Here is a 6,321-nt window from a genome sequence, read left to right as displayed (position 1 = left end):
TCCGGCATGGACTAGCTTCTTATGTATTTTTAGCTTTTAGAATACTCTTAGTTTAGTCATTTGATTGTAGATGTTCTTGTGATGATGACTTCCAGATTTTGGGGATGATAATAATAGTTTTGAATTGTTTTTATTAATGAGTTTAAGTCTTCCGCATTACTTTCTGTTGATATACGTTGAAATGTTAAGGGTTAGATTGGTTGGTTCGCTCACATAGGAGGGTAAGTGTGGCTGCCAGTCGCGGCTCGGATTCGGGTCGTGACATATACAAATGTTGAAGTTATACAATAACAACTTGAATGTATACTTGTTGATAATTTCTATATAGTATAGATAGAAGAGAGAGTTTTACCATGTCAGTCTTAAGGTATTAAATAAAAGTTTGAGGGTATTCAAATTTTTACAATGTTTTATTAAATAAAGGGAAAATACATAATTATCCCAATCAACTGTAACATTTTTTAAAAAAAAAAGACACTCAAACTTTACAAAGATCCTAATACTCCACTAAACAATTTGAAAGTAATGTAAATATCCAATTTTTTTTTGTTGTTAAAACCACTTATAAGAAAGAATGTGACGTCACAAAGTTATTATTGCTTGTCACGTGTTCTTTTTTATATAATTTCTTGATGTTTGCTCTTATTTATGTTCTTTTTTTTGTTGTTTTGATTCTTTATTTTTTCTTTCTTCGCTTAACCCATATGCTAGTCTCCTCGTCATTGAGTGGCCGCCATTGCTACAACACTAGATCAAAATTAAACCTGTAAAATCAAATTCAGTTTCAAAATTGTTATTTTGAAATTAAAATTCATGTCAAAGTCTTCTTTTTGTTTATTTGCCTTTGATTTTTGCTCTAAATCAACCTGGGTTGTATTTTTTTAAAAAAATGAAAATTCTCTCCTAACACATATGAGATTATATTTGTTTGGTCTTAACAGGATTTCAGCCCTCGTAAATTATTGATCATGGGTTAATTGAAATATGATGATTCTATCTTCGAAGTCGCCATCATCTCTCCGGAGCTTCTCACCCCAGCCGGCCAAGAATGAGAAGAAGAAATCTGAGGATGAAACAACAAATCCATTGTTGCTTCCGTTATCAATGGAAGAAAATCGACTAAAAAGGCTATTGTCTTTTATGGACTGAGATAGTGTTATTTAGTTATAATCTCTCCGTCGAAATCCAATCTAAATGAGAAATGAAAAGAGAGAAAAAAAGAAAAAAACTTCAAGTTGCTGTCATCTTCTGCAATTGTGAAGCGAAAGAGAAAGAAGAAAAAAAATTAAACAGTAAAATAAAATGTTATTTATATAGTCAATAAAAAATATTGCAAAAGAAAAGTTTCTCTAAAAAATATTGAAAAATGATTCAATAATTTTACATTAAACTAGTTTAGGGGTGTATTAGGACTCTTGCAAAGTTTGAGTGTATTTTTTAAAAATATGTCTTACTTTAATGGGATAATTATGTATTTTCTCATTACTAAAGCATAAAAGATAACTCTCTTAAGCAACTTTATTTAAGGAAAAATTACTTATATACACATCATTAGTTTATTTATTTTCTATTATTCCCTTCTTTTTTAAAATATTAGTAAAATTCCTTTTTTACTTCTTAAATCCAACTCATGCATAACCTCTCATCTCCTAACTCACGTTTCTCTCTTCAATATTTCACTCCTGAAATCATGCCATATTTTCTCACCCATGATCTTATCATTCTAATTTTGAATTTGAAATTTATTTCTCTCTCCAGTTAAAGAATTTTCCATTTCTTCTAGGTATTGTTTCTGTTTCATTAATTTTGCTCATAGTTTTTTAAAAAAAGAATCAAATTTTTGATTCGTTTATGGAGGATCCTCCTTCATTCATCTTAGGTATTATTCAGATAATGTTATCAGACACTAATCGTGTTTATGAACATGAAGACATAGGTTGAGTTTATAATAGATCGAACAAATTATCCGATTCTCTAGTTATGGCCAATGGTGAGTATCGAGAAGGTGAACAAGGATGTGTTTTCTTCTTCAAAATCAAAGATTGGGAATACCCATAAAAAAGGAGTAAAAAAAAGTATCATCCCCAATTTCCCTTTCGAATCTACTCGAGGTAATGAGTTTTGAACTGTTTTTGTGTTTTTTTGTTGCTCAAACTTTGAATGGTTATTAATTTGAATTTATGATACATTACTCATAGATAAATGTTATCATATTGTAATATATCATTATGTGATTCAATTTTTCATTCTTCTCAATCAACCAGAACATGAATGATACGTTTAATAAACTTCATGATGTATCAGTACTAACATAGCATATGCTTGATACAAATCTATAAAGTTCATGGATATTTTCTCAAGCTTTTCTTTCAACTGATACAAAAATTTATCAATTTTTCTTCCAATGTATCAAGTTATACATATATTCAACATGTATCATGTTTATATCTATTTTATTATCATGCTTTCCACTTAATTCATAAAAAATTATCAATTTTTCTTCTCAGTGTATCAAGTTATAAATATATTCAACATGTATCATGTTTATACTATTTTATGTCTTTAATTTTTGTTCATTTGTCAATTTTTCTTTTCAATGTATCAAGTTATATATATATATTATGCATGTATGATGTTTATGCATAATTAATGGATTTGAGATTCTGACTAGGTTACCATGAGATTCCGTAGATGATGTTTACATTCCGGTGAATTGTGATGGATGATTTCATTGGATATTGTTAGTTGTTGTTTTGAAAAAAAGGCTAATACTTATTACAACTCAACATCTGGATTAAGGAGAAAAAATTATTCGAGTGACATTAAAAATTATCTCTAATGTTGCCTACTTACCTCCAGAACACTGGATTTTTTTAAATCAATCAGAGTGAACTAACTGGTTATCTTTTGATACTTATAAGGACAAGGAATTCGAAGTTTATTGAAACCAAAGCACCCTTTTGTTGTTGAATATGCACAAGAAAGTATTCATCAAGGAAGCGACACACCGTAAATTTTATATAATTTTATTTTCAAGTATATTTTCAATTCGTTTTGATGTATCTTCTGTATTTGTAGGGACTGTAGATTGTTTGTGGCCGCATTTTCTGAATTTATATGCGATGAAATTTCAATCTTATCTGATGTTTTCTGGTCTGATTCTCTGCTCAAGATATGCAGCTTTGCTATGAAAATATGGCAGTCAAAAGACCACAGAAGGATGTATTAGTGATAATAATGATCCATCAAAGCATAGACGTCATTTCACATCACTAAATCATGATGCATTAGTTAATCTGGAATGATTTCTGCATATCGATGGATAGACAATATTTTTTCGTTAGTACTATTTTGAATGTACATTAACCTAAGTGTTGGAGTGTTTCTCTAAAACCTTTATTTTGTCTGACTTTTAATGTCAATACATTTTGTTCCTTAATGTTAAAATGTATATTTGTCTTCATTTACAAATTTCTATAATTAAACAAATGTTATCACATTAAATATACATGATACATTAGTTAATGCACATGATACATTAGCATATACGTTATTCAATAATTTATTTATAATTATAAGTGCATTAAAAAATTATTTAACAAAAGTAATATTGATACAAAAGTATTTTTCAACACAAATTCAATAGTTGTGCTAAAAATAGTTGTTTAATGTATGTATCAAATAAATTATCACACATGATACTTAATATACATTACATGATACATGATATATACTCATTGTAAATGATACATTAACCTTAACAAATGTTATTAAATTAAATGTATATGATACATTATCTAATGCACATGATTCATTAGTATATACATTACCCAACAATTTATTTATAATTATAAGTGCATAACATAGTTTATTAAACAAAAGTAATATTGATACATATGTATTTTTCAATACAAGTCATAACACGTATTTATAATTAGAAGTGCAACTTAAAATTTATTTAACACAATCATAACCAAGTATTTTTTTAACATCAATAATGATTAATAATAAATTTAAACAATACTTAAAATGATGAATGCTTACGTGAAAAATTATTCAACAAAAATATTAATGTCTTAAAAATATTACGATTATTTTACTTTTCTTTTGGGAAGAAAGTACAAGTTCTTCTGTTATGTCCTTTTTGTCCACCGTAGTCTTTTCATTTGAATTCTTTTTTCTTCTTTTTCTTGGTCGTCCAGATAATCGTTTGTATCTAGGTGGATACACAATTTCATCTACCACATCCTCAGGAGCTGACCAATTTTTCTTATCTGACATTGTACTATTGGAATCTCATATGTTTTTGCTAATGTATCATGCTTGTAGTAATCAGAGCAATATGGATGCAATCTTTGACATTCTTTTCTTTTAAAACAGCGATTGCATGTGCACACGGTATCTCATCTAGTTGAAATCTTTCACAATTTCATACTTTCTGCTCAAGACAAACAATGTATCTTCTTCCAACTTCATAAATCGAAAAAATAAATTCAGATGATGGAACAATGTGCATACATTAAAAAAGTAAAATATACAATTATTACAATGAAATCATGTTCAAATTGCATAATGAATCAATGATTTAGATACATATAATATAAAATAATATATCATAATACATAACTCCATCTTTGAAATTTTAGGCGCGTTTATAATCAATACCTCCTCAAATGTGCTCCTTAATGTGTCCCTTGTATGAGAGGTTATTTCTCTGATTTTGCAATGCAAGAACCAAAAAGAATTCTACATGTATCACTATTTATTGTAATGTATCACCTTTATAATTACTGTTTCAACAATAGTACATTAAATTATCAACAGAGCTAACTCAATGTATCAATAACATTTAAGAACTAACGAATCATTTATTAAAACAAATTTCACTCAATGTATCAACGAACCAACGAACTAATACTGGATCATTGCTGCTATAAAATTCAGTAGTGTTATAACCATATTCACTTAATGTATCAACAAATACTATATATACCAAAAATCATAATGTATCAACAAATACTATATATCAGATCTCTTTACTTTGCAATTGAAGTTGTTCTTCATCTTATATTTCGCCATCACATTTACAAGTGTTGCTTTATCTTATATTTCACCATCACATTACTGTTTTCAATGTTTTTCCTTGATAGATTTATATCCAACTTTGTTGCAATTGCTTCTTTGAGATTCGAAAACGAAACTGATTGTCCAACAACAATTCGATCGCTTTTGTAACTTTTATATTGCACTTCGCTGACCCAAATTCCTGAATGCCTCAGTAAAATTGATATATTTATCATGTATAAAAAAACAGAATTTATTCAAATTGCTCGCTTTTCCAATTGATGTTCATAACCTTTTCGTCAATGTAGAAGATATAATTTTGAAATTTGAAATTTGTAGCGTGTTAATCAATTGCCTATAATATATGAAGTATTTAGAATCAGTTAGTCGTAACTTAAGCTAACTGACACAACGTAATTAATTATTATGTTTTTTCCCCTTTTTAGCTCAACATTTATTTATTAATTGTGTATCATTTAGTATGTATCAGATGGTAGCCATGTATCCCACGCCGATCTTTTTAAGGGATTTTCTGTAAAATGTAAATTAGTTGGGATAGGTTGTAATTCTTATTTTACACAATGGAATTCCTTTTTAATTTTTACTAATTACAAAGCATACCCCTATAATTCCATGGAAGCTGAAGATAGGATGAGCCTCATTAGTCTTTACAGAGTGTTTTAAAATTTATTTGGTGATAGAAGTACACCACTTTTGTATAGCTAGGGCATAAGTTAAATATTATTTTGTATGTTAATTTTATTTATTCATAATTAAAATATAGATTTTATTTTTACTTGTTATTATTAAAAGGGAAAATTCACAAGTACCCCCTCCACCTATGTCCGAAATATCAGAGACACACTTATATTATACAAGGTCCTATTACCCCCCTGAACTTATTTTATAAGTAATTTTCTACCCCTTTTGGCCTATTTGACACTAGCTTGAAAACAAAATCATCAAACAACTATGGACCCATAAAATAGTGTCACGTAGGTCGAAAAAGGGTAGAAAATCACATATAAAATAAGTTCAGGGGGTAATAGGACCTTAGTATAGTGTAAGTGTGACTCTAAGATTTCGAGCATAGATAAATCAGGAAAGTAACTCATTTTCTTATGACGGCTATGATAGCCGGGTTTGAGGTGGATTTTGCTTGGCTTCTACAGGCGGTCATGCACGAGAGGGCTTTTAAGGTCACAACTACTTACCCTTTCCCGTGCATGATATTTTCTCTATGCAGTTTCACAGGTG

At 28.7% G+C, this 6,321-nt stretch overlaps 1 long non-coding RNA gene across 1 annotated transcript; it reads left to right on the top strand.

Moving 5' to 3' along the window:
* The first annotated feature begins 572 nt into the window (after nucleotides 1-572).
* Nucleotides 573-3,463, top strand: LOC138348402 (uncharacterized). The gene is made up of 2 exons (XR_011221006.1): nucleotides 573-2,111; nucleotides 3,079-3,463. It is a non-coding gene; the product is annotated as an uncharacterized lncRNA (long non-coding RNA).
* Nucleotides 3,464-6,321: the final 2,858 nt, after the last annotated feature.

Source organism: Solanum lycopersicum, chromosome 5 (genome assembly GCF_036512215.1).
Source record: "Solanum lycopersicum chromosome 5, SLM_r2.1".
NCBI classification, from domain to species: domain Eukaryota; kingdom Viridiplantae; phylum Streptophyta; class Magnoliopsida; order Solanales; family Solanaceae; genus Solanum; species Solanum lycopersicum.
Note: the sequence above shows the minus strand (reverse complement) of the source record. Positions and strands in the feature narration are given on the sequence as shown.